The following is a 22,829-nucleotide window of genomic DNA, read 5'->3' on the forward strand; positions in this document are numbered from 1 at the left end:
TTAGCATGAAGGGTGCTGTTTATGCCATTGCTAACACTTGGAAGGCAGTGACTAAAGACACAGTAGTACATTCCTGGCACAACCTCTTGCCTGTGACTATATTCTGTGATCTCGGTGAGCAAGGTGGTGACTTTGAAGAATTCTGTGGGCCAACTGAGAAAAAAGATGGTGTCTGACCTCCTTACATACACAAAAAATATAATTTCAGAGCTTTTCCCTAGGCTAGCAGAAGTAAATATCAGATAACTTGATTATTTTTAACATCAATAATGAGACTCAAATTCTTAATTCATTGACCGATGGTAAAATAGTCCAAATAGTTTTGAATCAAGTTGATTGTGATAGTAGTGATGATTAAAATGACATTAACACTGAAGAAAAAGTTCCTGTGGACAAGCTAAAAATGTATGATGGGCTTACTGAAGGACTACAGTACTGTGCATTTATAACAGAAGAAGAAATCATGTCAGTTTATAAAGCCAAAGAGAGATGACATTGATGACGACAACTACTACTACTACTAATTCTTTTTTTTTTTTTTTTTTTTTTGAGGTGGAGTTTTGCTCTTGTTGCCCAGGCTAGAGTGCAGTGGCATGATCTCAGCTCACTGCAACCTCCACCTCCCAAGTTCAGGTGATTCTCCTGCCTCAGCCTCCTGAGTGGCTGGGATTACAGGCACCCACTACCATGCCTGGCTAATTTTTTTGTATTTTTAGTAGAGACAGGGTTTTACCTTGTTGGCCAGGCTAGTCTCAAACTCCTGACCTCAGGTGATCCACCTGAGGGTCATGCCTGTAATCCCAAAGAGAGACTTCTAAGACAAAAACCATTGTTATTGAGGCAAGATGACTCTGAAGGAAACATTTTTAAAAGTCATCCACAAAATGCCTCTTCATCCCTAGAGGACTCACTTCCTGGTCCTTCAACTATTTTGATTTTTCTCCCTCACCTAAACAAAAATTCAGCATACAGTAATCTATCAATCAAAACACAGCATCGTAGGTGGAGACTGAAAGCCTGCCATTGTTGGTTGTTGCTGCTGTTCAACAGCTGATACAGGAATTCTGGTGATGCTACTGTGCTGCTTCGTTACCCTAGATACATTTTTGTTTTACTGTATTAATGGCATGCCATATTTTTTTGCAGATAAATACTTATGGGTAAATAAATTAAAGAAATTGTTGTTTATTAGTAGCATATAAATTCAAAATCAAGAATGATAGTGATGCCAAACAACCACAGATGGCTCATATGGGTGGCCAAGATGGTGACACCTTTGCTTTCTGATGATTTAAAATATACAATTTTTTCATTAACAAAATTATTAAAACATTGTATATTGCCTTCAGTCTATGTGTATAAAGTGCATATAAAACATAATGAATTTTATGTTTAGATATGGGCCCCCAATAGAAGTGACTAGAGTCCATAAAGATCTACATGGATATAGACAACTGATATTCAACCAAAGTTCAAAGGCAATTCAGTGGGCAAAGGCCAATCATTTCAACAAATGGTGTTGGAACAACTGGTTATTCATGTAAAAAATTCCATCGATAACCTACCAAAAATTTATCAAATTGTACACCCACTTGAAATATGGGATGTTTATTTTATGTCAATTGTAATTCAATAAAGCTGTTAAAAATAGTGGGAAAGTGTGAGAGAGAGAGGAAAAAAGAGACAAAGTATAAAATGCTATTTATTAGCTATACCATGTGCTATACAAGTGGATTATATTGCTTTCTTCCGAAGTGATAATATACAGCTCCTGCTATAGAATAAAATTATATATTCTAGATCACAGGAACAAATTAGCCAAATACTGTTCCTAATTTTTAATGCTCATTTTGCAAGGTGCAAAAGTGTAAGGCACATCTTACAAAATGAACAATTTAGACTAGCGCATACCTTCACTGTTATAATTAATTTAAAATGATGTACATACTTAAATAGCATTTTTCACAGAAATAGAAAAATTATAAAATTAATGTAGAATTACAAAAGACCCTGAATAGCCAAAGCAATCTTGAGACAGAAAAATAAAGTTGAAGATATGACATTCCCTAATGTCAAGTTATACTACAAAGTAATGGTAACCAAACACTACGTTACTGGCATAAAAACAGATGCATGGACCAATGGAACAGAATAAAAAGCCCAGAAATATACCCAAGTTTATAAAGTCAACTAATTTTCAGCAAGGCTACCAAGAAGACATGATGGGGAGAGGGTTGTCTCTTCAATAATTGGTGTTAGGGAAACTGGACATCCACATGCAAAGAGTGAAACTGGACACTTATCTACACCATATATGAAAATTTAGTCAAAATGAATTAAAGACCTAACCATAAGAGGTGAAACTCTAAAACTACTGGAAGAAAACAAGGGAAAAACCTCTTGATATTGTCTTTCATAATGATATTTTGGACATCACACCAAAAGCACAGGCACTGAAAGCAAAATTAAACAAGTGGGACTATACAAAGCTTTTGTATAGCAAAACAATCACCAGAATAAAAAGACAAACTATAGCTTGGAAAAAATATTTGCAAACTATCTGAAAAGGGGTTAATAATCTCTAAAATACATAAGAAACTCACACAACTTAATGGCAAAAATTAAATAAATAAATAACAAAGCCAAATATCCTGATTTAAAAAATGACCAAAGTGGGACAGCTGTGGTGGCTCACGCCTATAATCCCAGTACATTGGGAGGCCGAGGCAGGCGGATCACCTGAGGTCCGGAGTTCAAGACCAGCCTGACCAACATGGAGAAACCCCATCTCTACTAAAAGTACAAAATTAGCCGGCATGGTGGCACATGCCTGTAATCCCAGCTACCTAGGAGGCTGAGGGAGAATCGCTTGAACCTAGGAGGCAAAGGTTGTGGTGAGCCAAGATCGCGATTTTGCACTCCAGCTTGGGCAACAAGAGCAAAACTCCATCTCAAAAAAAAAAAAAAAAAAGAATTGTAAATATCATTGGGTGCTCATAATTATTAAAATATGCATATGTATGTGCATACCCATGTATATGTGCACATGTACATATGTTTGTGTGTTTATTAAGAAAATGACCAAAGTACCTGAATACACATTTTTCTAAACAAGACATAAAAATAGCCAACAGGTATATGAAAAGGTGCTCAACGTCACTAATGAGAGAAATGCAAATCAAACCAAAATGAGATATCACCTCACATCTATTAAGATGGCTGTTATTAAAAAAGAAAAACACCAAGAGATAAGTGTTGGCGAGAGTGTGAAGAAAAGGGAACCCTGGTACAATGTTGCTAAGAATGGAAATTGGTACAGTTATGAAAAAGTGTATGGAGCTTCCTCAAAAAATTAAAAATAGAACTACCATATGATCCAACAATCCCTTTTCTGGTTATATATCCAGAGGAAATGAAATCAGTACCTTTAAAAGATATCTGCACTCCCACATTCATTGCAACCTTATCCACAATATACAAGATATGAAATCAACCTAAATGTCTGTTCATGAGTGAATGGAGAAGGATGAAATACAGATGTGAAATACAGATGTGATTGTTTATGTGTATCTGTGTGTATGTGTAAAGGTACACATATATAGACATACACAAATGTAATGGGTGAAATGTATATTCTGCTACTCAGACCAGTCCTGTTAATTTTTATTTGATTTCAGAACAAAAGGAATTTTTTAAATGATCCAATAGAATAATAATACTTTTGTTAGTGTCCTCATATCTTGATATTCTCAGATATTGGGACATTGCTTGAAGCATAAATCTTGATGAGTTTCTTGGATGTTTTGCTTCATCTCTTGTGCTTTTTCTTTTTAGCTAATGTAATCGTACATTTAATGTAATAGCCCTATCTCTAAGTTGCTATCCCCCACGTTTTATCTCTCAGTAATATAGGCTTTAGGGCCTGATATCGATACAGATCTATTTATTCGTTCAGGATTTCATTTTGTCATAAGATTTTGCATCTTATGTGAGCTATTTTTTGCATTTCTGGATGATTTCTTCTATTACTTCAATACAATATTATCTTGTGAGTGTGATACACTTGTGCTACTGATGAGGATTATGAATCTTAAGCAGGAGTTTGCCCACTCCACCACCATATGAAATACCACTTAACATTTTCTTTTTTGTAATCAGTGCCACAGGCCTTTTAGATCTCACTTCTGATACCACCTGCAGGTATTTTGGGTAAGTGATAGATGGAAGGAATAAGCACACACACATTGTAAGATTGAATTAAGCTCCTGCCTACATTTTCCAAGAACGTAGTCTCATCAGAAGTGGAATGGCCATGTGAACAGGAGCAGATGCATGATTTCTCAGAATAACTGCTTGTGGCACATACTAAGAAAAATGCTTCACCAGATATGGAAAGCTCAATTTTTGCTAGGTCACTTTGCTTTTTTGCATGAAACTTACATCTGGAAGATTTTATATTAAGAACATATGTGCATCTGTTTAAGGGAATGTTTACATATACTGAGTTCTGGTTCTTGAAGCAAACTATCCACAAGACCCATTACGGCATGGGGAAAAAGGCAGAGCTTGTTTCCATATATCTCTGAAAGGAAATATCCCTGTTTACAGATTTTTTTTCATATTCAGAAGACCTGTTTCCTTGGAATGGCAGTCAGAATAGTCACCTGAAACCCAACAATGAGTTATGTTCTGAAAGAATAAATGGTTCATAGAGATGAAAACAGTGTTTTGAGACAACCATTGGTCTGAGTCAGTGTAGCAATGCTTATGAGGTGATTGGAACCAAAGATGATATGCTAGCCGAGTTTATGCACTATAGCTCTCTTATGCAGCTTTAGTTTATTGCTCACGATACTCATTCACGAATCCTTGAAAATTGCTTCAAAGAGGTAGTCTCAGGACAATGTTTTTTCATGTACTGGGAATGCAACTTAAAAAATGTAATAAGTTTTAGTTTATACCCATTTTGAAACTCATAGACAAGCTCATTGAGCATTTTTAAAGCTCGTGATCATCTGAAGTATGGCAATTCCAAACTATCAACTCTGTAAGGTACTATTTTTTGCCATTTGTCCCGAAGCTACTTCTTTGGTGTAGTTTATGATGTAATTTTTCAGTGTTTGGTGAATAAACCTATATTTTAATATATATACACACATAGATAAATACATAATCCATATATTTTGTGTACGAGTGTTTATATAAAATGTTTTCTCAAGGTTTGAGGTTTGTGTGTGTGTGTGTGTATACTGTGTGTTTGCTTTTCCTAGCATTTATTCTTCTAGACTCCAATACAATTTCCCCAAATCTCCACTTTTCTAATGAAGATGAGTTTTGCTTTCTTATAGATGTACATATAGATACATAGATACATGTATGTACATAGATACATATATATACCCCAAATACCTGCAGGTGGTATCAGAAGTGAGATCTGAAAGGCCTGTGGCACTGATTACAAAAAAAATGTTAGGTGGTATTTCACATGGTGGTGGAGTGGGCAGACTCCTGCTTAAGATTCGTAATCTTCATCAGTAGCACAAGTGTATCACACAAGATTATATTGTATGGAACTCATAGAAGAAATCATCCAGAAATGCAAAAATTAGTTCACCTAAGATGACAAAATGAAATCCTGAAATCTTATGACAAAATGAAATATATATAGATACCTATATATCTGATGTATATACACACATAAATACATACACATATGTATGTATATACATATATATTTCTATAATAAGAATAATAAAAGTGGTAAAAAATTAAATTTCTTCTAAGAGGAAGATTTTCTTGTTTCCATTTTTAAATGCAGTGAATGAAATCTGAGATTCCCCAGGTATATTTTGTGGATGGACAGTTGCTTCCTAACAATTCCAACTAGGTATCTTGGGAGATTGAACACTCAAAAATCACTGAGGAATGTGTAGTTTAATTGACCTAAGCAGAAAGAAATCTGGCCCATAGAGAACATATTATTTTATTTTATTTTTATATTTCTTTCTTTCTTTAGAGACAGTATCTTATTCTGTGGCATGATTAGAGCTCACTGCAGCCTCAACTTCCTGGGATCATGTGATCCTCCTGCCTCAGCCTCCTGAGTAGCTGGGACTACAGGCATGCACCACCATGCTTGGATAATTCTTTAATTTTTTTTTTTTTTTAATAGAGACAGAGTTTCACTTTATTGCCCAGGCTGACCTTGAACTTCTGGCTTCAAATGATCCTCCTGTCTGGGCCTCCCAAAGAGTTGGAATTACAGGCACAAGCCACTGCATCTGCCCCAGAAATATTTTAGACGATTAAGAGGCTCTCTTATTTCAACTGGGATTAGCAATATTTTTTCCTAGTAACTATTTCCTTTGCCCAGAGGAATATGCCTAAAATTTCACTTGGTGATGGGATCATAGCAGGGAATAATCTAATAGTTAGGAAAATAAGTTAGTTCACCTTAAAGGCATTCTCATATTCATTACATTATTATGTACCACGAGGTTTTTATGACATATTATTTAAACACATATTGCCAGCTTGAAGGTTTAAATCATGGATAATCTGTAGTGAGATAATGTTTTCAGTTTTGTATCTCCTCATGTGAGTATAAGCCTATCAGGAAGCCTGGAAAATGATGAAGTAGGTAGCATGTCTTTATTTTAAAATGAAAGAAATCAGTTACTGAAACAGTGATGGCATCTAAAAAAAAAAAGATTAGAAAATTCACAAAATATTACTCTTTGCACTTTAAAATTGATGCTAAATTCATATAACTGTTGGTTTTTCTGCTAAAAGTGTGATTTACATTTGGATAAAGTCATTTGCTTTGCTGTACCTGACGTTTTAAATATGTTGCATATCTGTTAGTAATCCTTAGGTCATTGTTCAGAGGTGCCCATACTTTATGTAAGTGAGAATGCCATACCAACTCCTTAATGATTTGAACTTCTGGCAAAGATGCTGTTCTATTTTGGAATATGGATACCTGAAAACTAGTTAGAAAAATGTATTTTTATTGCTCCCCCCCATCACATCTCTTTCACCCAATTTTTAGATGGGCTAAGTTATCTCCATTAGTTTTAGACCACACAAAAAGACCCCCAGGATTTTCAATGCAGTGGGTCTCTTGAGAATTGGAAACTTCTGCTGTTTCATGCTAAAAACGAGTCATGAATTTTTAAGCAGGAGTCTAGCTTCTGAGATCAGATGGCCCAATAACAATATTAAGGAAATATTTTTATTTTTGTCTCCTTGTATCTTCCCGTCTCAACAAATCTGTAACAGGATCACTTCTTTCCTTGCAACAACTTCTGGGAATGACTTTTATTGTGAATATAGAACAATTTTCAACCAACTACTAGGCTGCTGGGAGAAGCTGTGTCTATTTCTATGTGTATCACAGAGGGTATTCGAGGATAATAATAGATTCTACACATTGTGCTAGCAATGCAAATATTACATATACTTTCTCATTTCATTTAAGTTTAAACCTCTCATTTTCCCTGGGAAGTAGAAATTTCTATTTCCATTTTAGAAGTGAGGGAGCTAAGGTCCAAGTTTCAGTGGAGAGAAAGCTAAGAATCCATGTTGCCCAAAGAAACAAATACTTCCTAAGGAGTAGAGCCTAGATTTGCCTGACTCCAAAGATTCCCAGCCTTGCTTGTTTTATTTCCCAGCTATGGTGTCTGGGAATCAGGAGGCAAACATGCTTGTACCTGCATTTCCCTTTTGGGGAGGACTAGATGATGTATCAGCTTTACATAGCAATCTATTTAATGTGCTTCTTTGAAAAGGAAAAGAAATCCCTTGAAATATCCCTGGCATTATTTCAATGACATTGAAGTGTCAGAACATTTTGGGATAACAAAGTGGTCAATTCCTTTAGGTGCCATAGAGCTTTCAGCAGTTGTATATTTTATAGTTAGTAAACAGCCAAATGTATTTCTTTGCCTCTGTTCAAAATGAAATCACCTTAATGAAGAAATCTTACACTGAAGCAATCTGGGCACATTAATAATAAATGAATTCTGAAAGAAATTTAGTGTAATTTCTGAGGACGAACAAGAGGAAATACAAAATTTAAAAATAGCATTTTCCATTTGTGTAAGTGGAATAATTAATAGCAGTAATAAAAACGTATTCTTCCCCTATTGTTCTCAGCTGCCATTGTGCTTTTCTGTTTGTGATCCCTTGGAATTCACAGATGTAGATTATGGTATGCTATTGTTTTATGGCTGAGACAAATTGTGGCCTGCGAGCACCTAATCTACCTGTTTTTGTATATCCTGCAATCTATGAATTATTTTTACATACTTTTAAAAGTTAGAAAAAAATTAAAAGATGTGACATATAAAAATAATGTAAAATTCAAATTTCATTATCTGTAAATAAAATTATATTAGAATTCAGTCTGTACCTAAGTTCTTCCCGTGATCTATTTCTAGAGCCACCATTGATGAACCTTCATTCAACATATACCCAAATACACACATATACATGCATACTCACAGTTACACACCTCTTATTCTTTATTTTTGAGGGATAGTTTATTAAGCTTTAAGACTCCTTTGTCTAATTTCCCTTTTCCAAATTTCCCTGGGGCTAATACTCATCAGCTTTGTCCTTTTGTTCTCTGCAGTTTCATTGCTATCCTTTTTGCTCTATTTTCAAAAATTTTCCAAAATACTAAAATAAGCATAGAGAAAGCAGATCTGTAGGATTTTGCCTTCACTGTGTCTTTTCTGCTGTGTTTGTGGGACTAGGTACAAGTATTAGAAATACCGTGAAACCTCAGCTTCATTGAGGTATTTTCTTCTCTCAGTTTTTCCCCTCTCTCCCTTATAGTCTCGCGGCATTCTCCTTTATTGGTCTTCTCATTACTTTTCAATATCAGCAGTTACTGTCTTGTTATTTCATTGAATCCACTTGTTATTTATGATTTAGAAGATCATTGGACTCCTCATTAAGGAGTAAGGCAACACTCAATATTATTAATATGTCAGAGAGCTTTGAGATATCAAAATTGTCTGTTTATACTTTGGGAGGCTGAGGCGGGCGGATCACAAGGTCAGGAGATCGAGACCACGGTGAAACCCCGTCTCTACTAAAAATACAAAAAATTAGCCGGGCGCGGTGGCAGGCGCCTGTAGTCCCAGCTACTCAGGAGGCTGAGGCAGGAGAATGGCGTGAACCCAGGAGGCGGAGCTTGCAGTGAGCCGAGATCGCGCCACTGCACTCCAGCCTGGGGGACAGAGCGAGACTCTGTCTCAAAAACAAAAACAAAAAACAAAAAAAAAAAAAAAAAAAAAAAAATCTCCAAGGACTCTTGGGCTGCTAGAAAACTGACCATAATATTTTAATGTGATATAATTAATATCACCTCTTTAAATTTTCTTTTGTTCATGTTAATAGCAAGTGACTCAACAAATAATTGGGATTGTTCCAAAAGTTTAAGCCACACTTACATAAATATGATTATGACATGGCAAAATATTTGCAATAAACGCAACACAAGGCAATCTCAAGAATTAATACTTTCCTTTGATTAGGTAATTTTGGAGAGAGCTTTATGGGACAGCTGTCTAGGCCAACAAACTCATTTAAAGGACCTAGGCCCTTTATTGAAAGTCTTGATACCCAGTTCTGCTTCAATTCAGTATGTTTCAAAAAAACTTTTTATACCACTGCTTACTCTGCCCATTTCAGAAGCAGCTCTAACCTTCATTCACTCTCTACCCTAAGTGTCTCAGGCTTGCCCCAAGTTCTCCTAATTTTTGATGATTAATGGATTCATTGATTCATCAATTCATGGATACACACATGTGCACACATACACAGGAGATTTCAATAATAATAGATTCATGGCTGTACGTCAAGTATTCTTCTAGGTATTTGGGAGTGTTAAACAAAATAGGCATTTTGTACCTGCTCATAAGGAATTTTAATTTTAGAAAATAAAAATAGTAAAGTCAAACAATAAATGAACAAAAAATCTTCTGCTGAGATGAAGAAAATAAAGCCATCTAGTTGACAGAAAGTAACTGGTGAATTGGATACTGTAGATGGTGTCAGAGAAGATGTCATTCTGAGGAAGTGACATCATTTGTTCTTTGACCTGACTGAGGAGAAGGAGCTAGTTACGGGAATGTTGGGGGCTGAGTGGTGGCAGAACATTCCAGGGAAGAGGAACAACCCATGCAAAAATCCGGTGGAATGAAAACAAATATGGCAACTTTGAGGTCAGCAGGAAGGCCGGTGTAACTAGAATATCATGAGGGCAAATGGGTAATAATAAAGGACACAGGTAGGGGAAACATTTGGATTTTATTATAAAATCTAAGGGAAGTTGTTGATTGCTTTTGATCAGAAGTGTGATGTGATTTTATGACACTATGGACATGCTCTCCATGTTTTTTCTTCATGGAAATACTTGAGTCATCTCTTATACTCTCCTGCCATGTAAATCCCATTTCCTTCTAGCCCTGTCTAGAATGCAAGGGTAGGAATGCAAGGGTAGGAATCTTCTTTTAGATTTTATATATTTTTACTTTAAATCTACCACATTTTTTTCTTTCTAGTATCTTTTACCCTCAAAACAGCTTCTCATTTGGTGTTTGACACAATCTTTCTTCCTTTCTTCTTCCAAACTCAGCAAATCTAAAAACTTCAACACAGTTAAGTAAGTTATCCTACAAACTCTGTAGTATAATTGACCTCAATATCATTTTTCCAACAACCACTAAATTATGAAATATATGAAATGTCTCCCAAAAGAAAATATTATCTTTCATTAGAATATAGGGTCTAGAAGATAATCACCATCTTCCATATGTTCTGAATCCTGAAATCTGACTTAACTGGTGTGTGTGTGTGTGTGTGTGTGTGTGTGTATATATGTATATGAATCAATACAGGTGATAAGGACCAGAGTTTTTAAGGTGAGAAATAAAGGTAGAAGAAAGAATTTAGAACAGTTCATATCCTGCTTGTCCGTCTCCTCAGGCCTCTTCATTTTATCACCTGTTTGAAATTTATCCTACAATTATTTTACTATGTTCTTATTTATTCAAGGGATATATTTAGTAGTATAAGATATATATTAGAAAACAAAGCAAAGATTTCTAAAGTTAAGGAGCTTATATTCTAACAGAATAGGGGAAAATATTATTTACAAGTATTTCTTAAATTATGTTATCATATTAGGATAGGTATGTACCCATGAAATTCACTGAGAAGAAATGGAAAGCATCAGGAAGATAAAGAAGAAGCCTTCAATATCAAGGTCTTTTGTAATTTTCTTGGCGAAGGACAACATATATGTCTTGAGTGTTTCCACCTTGAAATTTTTCACCTTTTTTGCCTCCTTACTGCATCATTTATGTGTATATTTTTCCATTTTTTTGCTATATTATTATATAGATAGGAAAGGAATGTACCCTTTTTCCTTTCCTCTTAGTTGGTACATACTCACTTGGTACATATGTATTTCTTTTAATTCTATATTCATTACATTGTACCAAACAATACATATTTATTGGGAGCTTATTAAGTATAAAGTATATTATTTATATCAAAGATATCATCAAGTTCTTTGAGCTTAAAATTTTTTATTTATTTTAATATCGGATATAATACTCTGTAATTTTAAAAATTATCTTTAATTCAGTTGGTACTAATTACGTTGTGACAAAAAAATACAAAAACAACTCAAACAAGCTTAAGCAAATCACAGAGCTTTATTGGTTTGTCCTTCATAAAATTTCAGTCTTCATACAGTTATTTGTTTCAGGGATTCAAATGATATTGTCATTATTTGGTTTCTCTCTCTCAGCTCTGCTTTTTGCTATATTGGCTTAATACTCAAAATATACTTGTATTTTCCTGTTGCTTCAAGAACATCCTTTCCATTTACCTCACCTCTGATCCCAGGAGAGGACATGTCATTCATGCCACTTAAATCTGTGTATCCTATTTCTATGTCTGCAAACATTGGTTCAAAGAGAGACCTATAGTCTAATCAAAGCAAACTAGAAAGAAGCAGACTTTTGCTACGACAGTAGAGAGAAGAAAAGAAAAATAGCTTCTTATTTATTTATTGCTGAAATTTGAAAATGGGAAGAAACATATATTTTCTGAGGCAGGGTCTCACTCTGTCATCCAGGCATGGGTGCAGTAGTGCAATCTCAGCTCACTGCAGCCTCAACCTCCCAGACTCAAGTGATCCTCCCACCTGCAGCCTCCCAAGGAGCTGGGCTGACAGGTGTGTCATTAGGCTTGGCTAGTTGTATTTTTTTTGTAGAGATGGGGTTTCGCCATGTTGCACAGGCTGCTGAAGAGTATTCTTGGAGCAATAGGGAATTACTATGTATATCTCGAGGATTAAACAAACATTGCATGAAGCAGAGCTGAGATACGTAGAAAAACTAAATACAGAGGATGCCATGTGAGTCCCTGGAGCAAGATCTGCATGCTGACTGAATTTGTGTGGAAGACAAGCCAATCAATTCCTGTATTGGTGTAAGCTAGTTTGAGTTGGTTCTTGTCATAACATAAACTGTCTGTATGGAAATAAATATACAAAAATTATGAATGTTATATTGCATATGAAGATCAAAAGATTTTAAACTCAAAGTCTTATAAAACTGTAAAAATTTAGAATTGGGAGGGATTTTGTACATCTCTCTACATAATCCCCTGTATTTATTGTCAAGCAAATGGAGAATCAGTGAAGTTGAATAATTTAACATCTCAGAAAGTGCCAAGATGAGGAGACAAACCCAAGTGTCATGGCTTCTAGCTCTCTGCCTCTTCCAGGACCCCACACTTTAACTCTGGTAAAGAGAGAAGCCTACAGATATATAAAAATTGTTCATAGTCATTTTTAATATCTTGTTTACAGTGGCAAACTTTTTTAAAAAAAATATAGTTCTTGTAAGAATGCCTTATAGCTTGCTTTGGTTTTCATCTGAATATTTTATATTATTCATTTTCTTTTAGAAACCTTCCATTTTTATATGTAGCAAATGCAATAATTCAAACCAATAGCTTGCAGAATTTGAACTATTTGGCATGATAGAAGATCTATGAATTGCATATTTGTTATAGTTTTTTTCACTTATTTTAAAAATAAATACCAACAAAGACAATAAGATAGTTTTTTTTAGAATCATCCCATGTTTACTCCTACATGATTACTAATAAATAGGAGTCCATCTTCATCCACATATATAGTAAGGACTCTCCAGTGCCAACATTCTATTTTCAGCATCAATAGCATATGTAGCCTCCAGAATCGTGCACGTGTTTTTAATTTTATCTCGGACTTCCAAGAAATGTTTATAAGTAACATTCCTGAGAGAGAAAGACCTCCTAAATCTATGTCCTACAAATACTTTATCAGAAAAATTTAATATGCTCACAGAGTTTTATCACTTCTCCTGGGAAGTTTAAGGAGACAGCTCATTTTTTGGCCTTCATTATAAGAAAGCAGTTAAATGTTAATTAATTGAAGAAAAAGACTGCTGAAAAAGAAAGCACTAAGCCTATTATAGAAATGAATCTTATTTTTCTGCCAAGTGCTTTATAATTAAAAGGAAACTCGGTAGAAAAGAAGCTTAAGCAATAACAGTAATATTAATAAAATATTGATTTTTAGAAAATTGCTTTTATGCTAAGAATGATTAGGTCCCTTTTTACCCCATAATATACTTCTCAGATGATTTTAGTTTAGCATATGTATTCTCAAGCTTGGTATTATTGAATCTCTGCTAGATAATTCTTTGTTGTGGAGGGCTGCCCTGTGCATTATAGGATATGTAGCAGTATCTTTGGACTCCACTTTCTAGATGCCAGTGGCACCACCCTTCCCCTGTGGTGACAAGCCAAATAACCCCAATATCCCTGACAAAATTTATCCTCCTCCCCCTCCCCGACTGAGAACTGCTGGTTTAGAAATTGAAAAATTGGGACAGAATCATAGAGAGGTCAACTTATTGTAGATTAGATAATTAATCATTGACACACCTACTTTTAGGAGCCATGTCTCATACCTCCAGCCCCTTAAATAAACTTTCCATTGACCAAAATCCCATCTTTTTTGTGTACATCAGGTCATTACGTAGGTTCAATTTCAAAGTATCAACGCCTTCTCTTGTCTATCCTACCTTTGCAATATTGCAGGGGGTTTTGTCTGATTATTGTGACCTTTGGGGGTATCCTATATCCCCCTGCCTACCTCACACTTCCTATCTTTGTTCAAACCAGCCCAAAATACAAAATGATTGCTTTTGTTTAGATCAGCTGTCATTTAAGATTTTGCCAAGTGTGACAATTTAGCAGTTCACTCAAACTTGAATGAGTTGTACTTGAAAGAGAAAATATGCTCTCAGAGTGTGATGCTTATTAAACAGTATTAAAGCTTTGATTGAGTATTTGCATGGTGGTGACTGGCATAGCACATTACTGCATTAATGTAAGTATTTTTGCCTGTCAAACATTAAACATGGATAAGATCTGCAGTGTCATTTGGTTCACTTCGCTACTACTGAAGCACTGCTTCTCTGTAATACATGCTGGCCCGCTGTTCCCAATCCAATTTAAACTATAAGTAATGATGGTGTATTTCTACTTCCTTTGGGAAGCATTACAAAGTTTAATTTACTGTTTCCTAACAACTTGTAATAGTATCAGTAGTTAATGTTCTAGAATTTTGATAGTGAAACTGATCTACTTTCTCCCTCAGAGGTGAAAATTTTAATATCACAAGAAGGTTTTTCATACATCCCAACTTTATTCCCAAAGACTGTAGAATACTTCTAAAGTTTGGCTATTTCTGGTCCACCACAATCTTTTCCTCCACACAGTTGTGTGAATATACTTAACAGTCTAATACTGATAGCACCTAATACTTCAAACATACACTGGTATCACCTTACTTAATTTTTATAAGATCACTTTGGGGATACGCAGGCCAGTATCCCAGCTTTATTTGACAGATGGATATATGAAAGCTCATAGGGGTTAAATAATTGTCTTCAGTCACTAACATTTATGTACAACTTTAAGATCTGGCAATGATTGATCCATACTCATTGCATTTGCTCCACAAGCTATGAAATGAGGAGGGCAGGTATGAATATTATCATGACCTCCATTTTCCAGAAAAGAAAACTGAGGCACAGAAAAGTGAAATGACAGAGCAAATGCTTGTTGGCCCTCAATTTAGGTCTTTTGAGTCACATTTAAATGTATTCTTTAATGTTGCTTTTCTTTGTTTTGCTTGCATAATTATTTACCTCTTCCTTTTGTTATTGAAAGGGATTCACCATGAAATATACCCAGATAACAAACCTGTACATGTACCACCTGAATCTAAAATAAAACCTGAAAAAGAAGAAAGAAAGAAAAAAAATACAGTTTTAGCAGAATTTTTTTTTTTTCAAAAATGGAAAGCCTCCACCTGGAAAATGAAGATTTTACTGGAATTCACAGATAATAAAATACAGTGATTGAGAGAATCTCCTGAGAAAATAATTTGCTCAATTTGATTTGTTGTTTGTGTACCAAACATGTAGCATTAGATTAATTCTCGCTCTCTATGTCTTTCTGTTTTCTCAGTCACTCTTCTATCCATATTTTAATCTGTAGCCATCCAGGTCAGTTTTGAGGAGACGGCCTCTACGTTTGTGTTGCATTAATTCTTATACAATAAGATTTCTTTATTTTCTTTTAATTGTTACTTTTAATTCTTATGCATGTGCAAGCATTGTGTAACCCCCAAATGAAAAGATTAATTGGTTTGGTGAAAGCTCAAGAAATGCTAGTCTTGACAGGGTCTGAGGTCATTCCAAAGCTCTCCCAACACAGAAAATGAGACAGACCCTCTGAGATTTTACACATTTCACGAAGTCTTCTATCGCAAATGGGAAAAATAGATAATTCTGGAGGAATTTGTATTAAAACTGAAAAACTGACATGTTATTTAAAACTTAGTAGGATCAAACCTCCTTCCAGCCCAGCTAGGGACTGGGCTCTTGCAGGTGCTACTGACACCCACTACAAAGGATCTGACACGCCCACAGGTTGCTAGCTGCAGTGGCCTTGTACTAGTATGCTGCTATGCTACTGTGGAGAAAATTGCCATTTTGACTGTGATCAAAACACAGTCCTTTTGGCTATCAAACATCCAGCAATAAATTTCCATTAAAATCCAAGCTCTGAAAAGCCTTCTTCAGGGGAAATAAAAACAAACCCCAACAAAGATATCTTGTATACATGAAAAGAAAAAATCAGTTTTAGGTTAAAATCAGTCTTAGAGCAATAGGAAAAGAGGAAATTTATAAAGAAACCCCTGAGGTTCCTCTTCCAAATAGTGGCAAACATTCAATCTTATTTAGAATGTTGCATTGCCTAGAAAAATGAAGGATATAGTACATCATATCCTTATTAAATCTTGTAGCAGCTAATATGGTGAAAGTCCTTTTGCTACAAGAGCCTAAGGTGATTGAAGAGGGAGGTAGTAACCAACCACTTTATTTAGGCCAGGACAGCGATATTGTTTTGTTTTGTTTTTTAATATGGTTTGCTGGATAAATTCATTTTCAGACCACCTATTCCAATCTAATTTTTTAAGAGCCAGTAAAGGTATGTTAGATTTTATTTTCTAAAATATTTCCTCCTACTTTGAATCTAATGAGCCGTTTCCAGTTTGAATCCCCAGGTATATTCTGTGAGGTTGTTGGAATTTGGAGCTGCCAAACTTAGGACCGAGTGAGTTGAAGCAGTTGTTGAATGGTGCAGCACATCGATGGCAGAATGAGTGAGGATAATATGCAGTTGCTCCCCAAAGTCTTATTCTAGAGGCTCAGCAACAATTTCTCTCTTACATAATGAACAAATGGGTAATTCTTCTAGAAAGCACTACTATGACGTATTTTAAACATCACATCACATCTGATACATCAGTCAATAAATATGCATCCAAATGCTTTTCTCCAGCCATGGCACAAACTGTTTCATCAGTGAAGTTGCACAAAGTTTATGTAGACACTGGAGACCACCTCTGTGCCATATATACAGCTTATGCTACGTAGAAGGCTACATATGATCTCAGTCCCCAAGAGTTGTATTTGCAAAGAGTAGAGATAAGAAAAAATTCCTTCAATGCTCTCCTGTCTACCTTTTTAGCTTCCTCTCTCATCAGTCTCTATGCCTTATTATTATCATTGTTGTCATGCTAAATTGCTTATATATTTCTTTGCATACCAAGCTCTTTCTTAACTTGGTAGCTTTGTTCATGCTACATATTGGTCTCTTTGGAAGTGTTTCTATTCCCACCCTGTCTCCCATTATGTCTGAATCATTCCTAAGTATCCTTTAAGACTCAGTCCTCCATAACTTTAGTTCAGAAAGTTACTATTGAAGAAACAAAAGATGCATCTTGAAGAAAGTTGTGGACATTAAATAGTGGAAAGGCAGATGTGGACATATCAGTCTAGTTTGGGAGATAAAATATATCCCAAGTATTATAGATGAGTACCTGAAGGAAATGTGGCTGTTCATTCATACATACCAATCCACATGGACTGTCCCCATAAATGACAGAAGTTTGCCTTTCTTCTTCCTTTGAATTGGCTTTCTTCTACTCTTCTTTGTTATTATACTGTCACTCTATATTGTTGGATATAATAATTGTGTATTTTTTAAATTTACTATGGGGATGTGATTAAGAATACTGCTCACTGGCCGGATGCGGTGGCTCATGCCTGTAATCCCAGTACTTTGGGAGGCCAAGGTGGGTGGATCATGAGGTGGATCATGAGGAGATTGAGACCATCCTGGCTAACACAGTGAAACCCTATCTCCACTAAAAATAAATACAAAAAATTAGCTGGGCGTGGTGGCATGCGCCTGTAGTCCCAGCTACTTGGGAGGCTAGGCTAAGGCAGGACAATCGCTTGAACCCAGGAGGCAGAGGTTTTCGTGAACTGAGATCGAGCCAAGGCACTCCAGCCTGGTGACAGAGCAAGAATCTGCGTCAAAAACCAAACAAAAAGAAAACTGCTCACCATTAATATGGTGAGTGTTCTTCTTATGAGGACCCTCAGGAGAAATTTTTCTCAGCTCACAGTAACATACATAATTGTGTTTTGAGAAATTAATTTACTTTTATTGTATGAGTATTAAATATGTAACTCTTAATTTCTTCCCCCTTTGTATTGCTGCTTGAAAGTGTAGTGTCAGAGTGTGACCCAGAGATCAGTAAGTGGCATCAAGTAGTTTGTGTGTTGTGTGTAAGTCACAGTCCAGCTTTATCTTTATTGCTGTACCTCATTGGTCCTTTAGTTTATTTTTCCTACTTACGTTTTTATTTAGTAAAAAAAAAAAAAGGGGTATATTTTTATACAATACTTATTAAGAAAAACATACAGGAGATAAAAATGAACAATACTTCTGGGGTAAAATCAAATCTATTGGCGTGGAATGAAGTTCCTCAGGCAAGGCACGTGGAAGTAATCACACCCATCTCAAGCCTTCAGTTACTGTTGATCAACTATTTTCTCTAGTCCAGACCCAACTTCTAACTACAGTTTCCTGTTTCTACCTCCCTACAGACTTCTCCTTATAAACATTCTGCAGAAACCTTGAATTTAATTTATTTAAATCTGAATTCTTGTTTGTTACACTCTCATCTTGTATTTACACTAGCATTTTTCTCTTTCAGGGAATGAAATCACCAGTCCCTCAATTGCTCAAGCTAGTATCCTCACAATCATTCATAACTCATTCACTCACTTGTCCATGATCCATAGCTAGTAATTCTGCCTTCTTGGTGTGTTTCAAATCTGTCTCAGATTGAAACAGCTTTGCATTCCTGTCTGCTACTGACTTAGTCTAGGATTTCATGATTTCTCATTTGAATTATTAGATGAACACCTTGGCACTACCAGATCCACCCTGCTCACCACCTAGATATCCTACATAATGCTGCTAGAGTGATCTTTTAAAAACAAAACATTGACCATATTACACCCTTACTTAAAACCTTTTAATGAATCACCAGTGTGCTTGGTATCAATCCAGAATCCTTAGGGAAATATACAAGAAGCTTCATGACCTGGTGGTCCCTCCTTCTCCAGCCTTTAAACATTACTTTACATGCACTGCTCTCCCAGATTCTTTGCTTTTCTCCCACCAAACACATAAAACTGACACACATGCGTGCACACACACACACACGCTCTCATACACACGTTCCCCACTCCCCGCCACCGCTTAGTTAATTAGAACACTCTTGATCAAAGGGGAGTCGACTCTTTGGAAAAAAAGTACTTCTAGAATGAACATGTAGCAATAAAGGAAGTGAAGAACTGCAAATAATAGTCCAGTGAGCTGACTAAGCCTCTTTAATATTACAGCTGGATCACCAGATAGTCATGACTCAAGAAATAGCCCCAAAAGACTTCTTCTAAGAAGTCTTATATGACCCTTTCAGTCTAACTTTGACTTTTTTCATTGTCCCTTCTGTATTCCCCTGTTGTGATTCTTCATATAATGTACTTATAAACATTGTATTGCTCTAAACAACTGAGGGGCAGGGACCATATATGTATATATGTGTATGTATGTGTGCAAGTGTGTGTGTGTATATGGCAGGGACCAAATAATTATAATTTTATCCTCTTCTATTTGTAAGTGCTTAATAGATAAGCTTTGAGTACCCAATAAATGCAATAAGGTATCTTGAAAAGACTGCAGATAGGAAATAGGTGAAAGGCTAGTAAAGGCTTTCTGAGTCAGGATAATTATGAGAGCAGAAAAGCATAGATGAGGGAACTAGTAGGTCAGGTAGCAGATGGCCTAGGTTCTAGTGGTAAGTAGTCCTACAGGCTTTCCCTCCTTTTTATCCTTGTTGTTCAGGGAACATAAGTAATCACAAGTGACAAGGGAAAGCATATTTTGTTGTCATTGTCATTATTATTTACAGTCATTGCATTTCGAGGAAGATAGACCTTTAGATTGCGTTCCATTTATAGTGCTGAATGCAATGGCAACTGAGAATGTATGGTTTTGGCAGGAGGAGTTGAGGCAGAATGGACATAGGGATATCCATTTGTTACATAGAAAATTTTAAGATTAGAGCTGGAAGAAACCTTAGAATAGTTGCTACTCAAAGTTTGATCTATGGTCCAGTTCTGGTCAGTCCATTACAATGACCCAAGTTGATAGGAAAATTTAAAAATCTTTTGTATTATTCTATTCTCACACTGCTAATAAAGAGTTACCAGAGACTCAGTGATTTCTAAGGGAAAGAGGTTTAATGGACCTTATAAAGGGAAGAGGTGCCACATGGCTGGGGAGGCTTATAATCATGGCAGAAGGGAAATGAGAAGCAAAAGCACGCTTACATGGCAGCAGGTAAGACAGCTTGTGAAGGGGAACTCCCCTTTGTAACACCATGAGATCTCATGAGTCTTATTCACTATCATGAAAACAGCATGGGAAAGCTCCGCCCACATGATTCAATTACCTCCCACTGGGTCCCTCCGATGACATATGGGAATTATGGGAGCTACAATTCAAGATGAGATTTGGGTGGGGACACAGCCAAACCATATCATCTTTATAGCAACTTGACAGTATTTTTATATTTATTGAATCTAATAAAAAAAAAATCTCGGCTTCTATTTTGTATACGTTTATTTTTTATTTCATTTTTGTATAATTTTTAAAAGGAGGTGGTTCATAGCAGATTGGAAATTACAAAGCGCTAGTTCTTCACTACAGATAGAGAAGCACTCCTTTAGCGTGCATCTTCTTTTAGTAACACTTAAATAATCTGCTGAACAGTTTCTGCTATAATTTGAGCTTCCTGCCAGATCCTCTGAAGCTCCTATGTCAACCCCAGAATAAGGGCTCCTGATCTGGCTCAAACCAGTCATTTACAGACAGGAAACCATGCTAGAGAAGTCAAGTAATCTATCTACAATACCATAGTAAAGTAGAACACAACTTAGTTTCCTTCTATTCCACTAAATTAATGTATTAATGTTTTTCTTCCTACTTCCAAATACCCCATTTCCGACCACTCACTACCATCAGAATGTGGCTTGGGTTTCTGCTTATCAAGATTTGTAACATACTAGATTGTGCCATGAGACTTTGAGGGAGATTCACCTGGTCTGCCCACTTGTTTAAGATGACATGAAACACATTTGTAACACTGTAGAAAAATGAAGGCATGTGGGCCAGCCTGTGCTGCCAGAATGTTTATTAGCTGTTGGCTCTAAACTGCATTCTTGCTGTAGCTTGCTTTTTTGAATAAATCATCTCTTGACTGAATATTTTATTTGTATAAATTGCCTTTAATTTCAACTAGATCCTGGTGGTAGTAAATGGAAAATATGGCATTATTAACAAATGAGTTTTATTTGTTTTCATCCTCCTGAGTCCTAGGGCCATAGCTGGTTGTGAGAGGGAGAAAGAGAGAGAGGCAGGCTATGAGAAATGGTTTCTCTGAAGTTTGAATCTGATGTAGGAGAAAATCTGCAGTCACAAATGAAAGTATCCCAGGCAGAGAGAGGGTACCTTTGGCTTTCCTGTCATGCATGATTGATTATTTCCCTTTATCACTCTAGCTCATGTGTCCCAGAATTTTTTCTCTCCTGCCGCCACAGTCATAATTAATGATTAAGGTACAGTAACTAGCATAACACCTGGCTGTTAATTTCAGGAAGTAGATTGGGGTGCATAGCATTTGACCTCACAGACACTCAGGAGGAGTCTGTACAGCTTCCTTCATTGGATAAAGTTGAATACTCTACCTTTCCCTATCCCAGCAGCCATTTTGACACCATACCTACACAGAACAAGCCAGTCTATAACCTCTTTCTCTGTCACTGTTTTTTTTTTCCCCCAGTGCATTTCACAACCTGGAAGGAATAAGGTAAATTGCACTTTTGTGTGTGTGTGTGTGTGTTAAGGGTGCTAACTCTAACATGTATAAATTCCTATTATTTATGTTAACAGAAAATAAATCCTCCGTTGTACAAAAGCTTTCTTCCAATGATTTAGATATGGCTGGTTTTATGTAAACAATAACTCTGAGATGTTGCACCTCTCTTTGGTCCTTTTGATTTTATGTAGTCAGGTTGCAACTTCTATGTTTCTAGATTCAAATTCCTGGCTGGCTTAGCTTTTGTTTTCTCCAGATAGTATCTCCCAAATATTCTGTCATAGGCACAGAGATTGAAATCTTATTTTCATATATTAGGGTGAAAATAATATTATTAGAAAGGCAAATAATAACCCAAACAGTCACATAATGGTATCTGTGCCAATAAAAACGATTCAGGCTGGACGTCTCTTTTGAGTTGTCCACATAATCACTCTTAACCATGAGCACAGAAATTTTAGAGATGAACTAAAAGTGAATCTTACTAATTAAGTGGCCAGAGGTTGGACAAAGTAGGAAAATAACACAGTTCTCAATGTAATTAAATTCAGATTGCAAATAATTTAAATCATGTTGACAGCTGTTTACTTTGTATCATTTTAGCTAAATAAGTAACTTAACATGAGATAACATAGAATGTGTTCCTCAACTAACTCAACTGCCATAAAAATAATGAACATTTTGGTTATTTTCAAGATCCAAAATAGAATTTGCAGCTTTAGGATGGGAAGTTAAACCAACTCATTTTTTTTTCTTCCCTTCACATCTTAACTCCATGAAAATGACTCAAGAAGCACAAAATGAGCAAAAAAAGTGTGTAGCAATATTAGAAAATAGGAAGAGTAACATCAAGCAAGCATACTCTTTCAGTAATTTATTT

General features: G+C 35.8%; 1 protein-coding gene across 3 annotated transcripts in view; it reads left to right on the top strand.

Moving 5' to 3' along the window:
* CTNNA3 (catenin alpha 3) overlaps positions 1-22,829 on the top strand; it is a 1,853,344-nt gene that overhangs the window by 1,085,745 nt on the left and 744,770 nt on the right. The gene's annotated exons all lie outside the window — the stretch shown is intronic.

This window comes from Chlorocebus sabaeus, chromosome 9, assembly GCF_047675955.1.
Source record: "Chlorocebus sabaeus isolate Y175 chromosome 9, mChlSab1.0.hap1, whole genome shotgun sequence".
Lineage (NCBI taxonomy): Eukaryota > Metazoa > Chordata > Mammalia > Primates > Cercopithecidae > Chlorocebus > Chlorocebus sabaeus.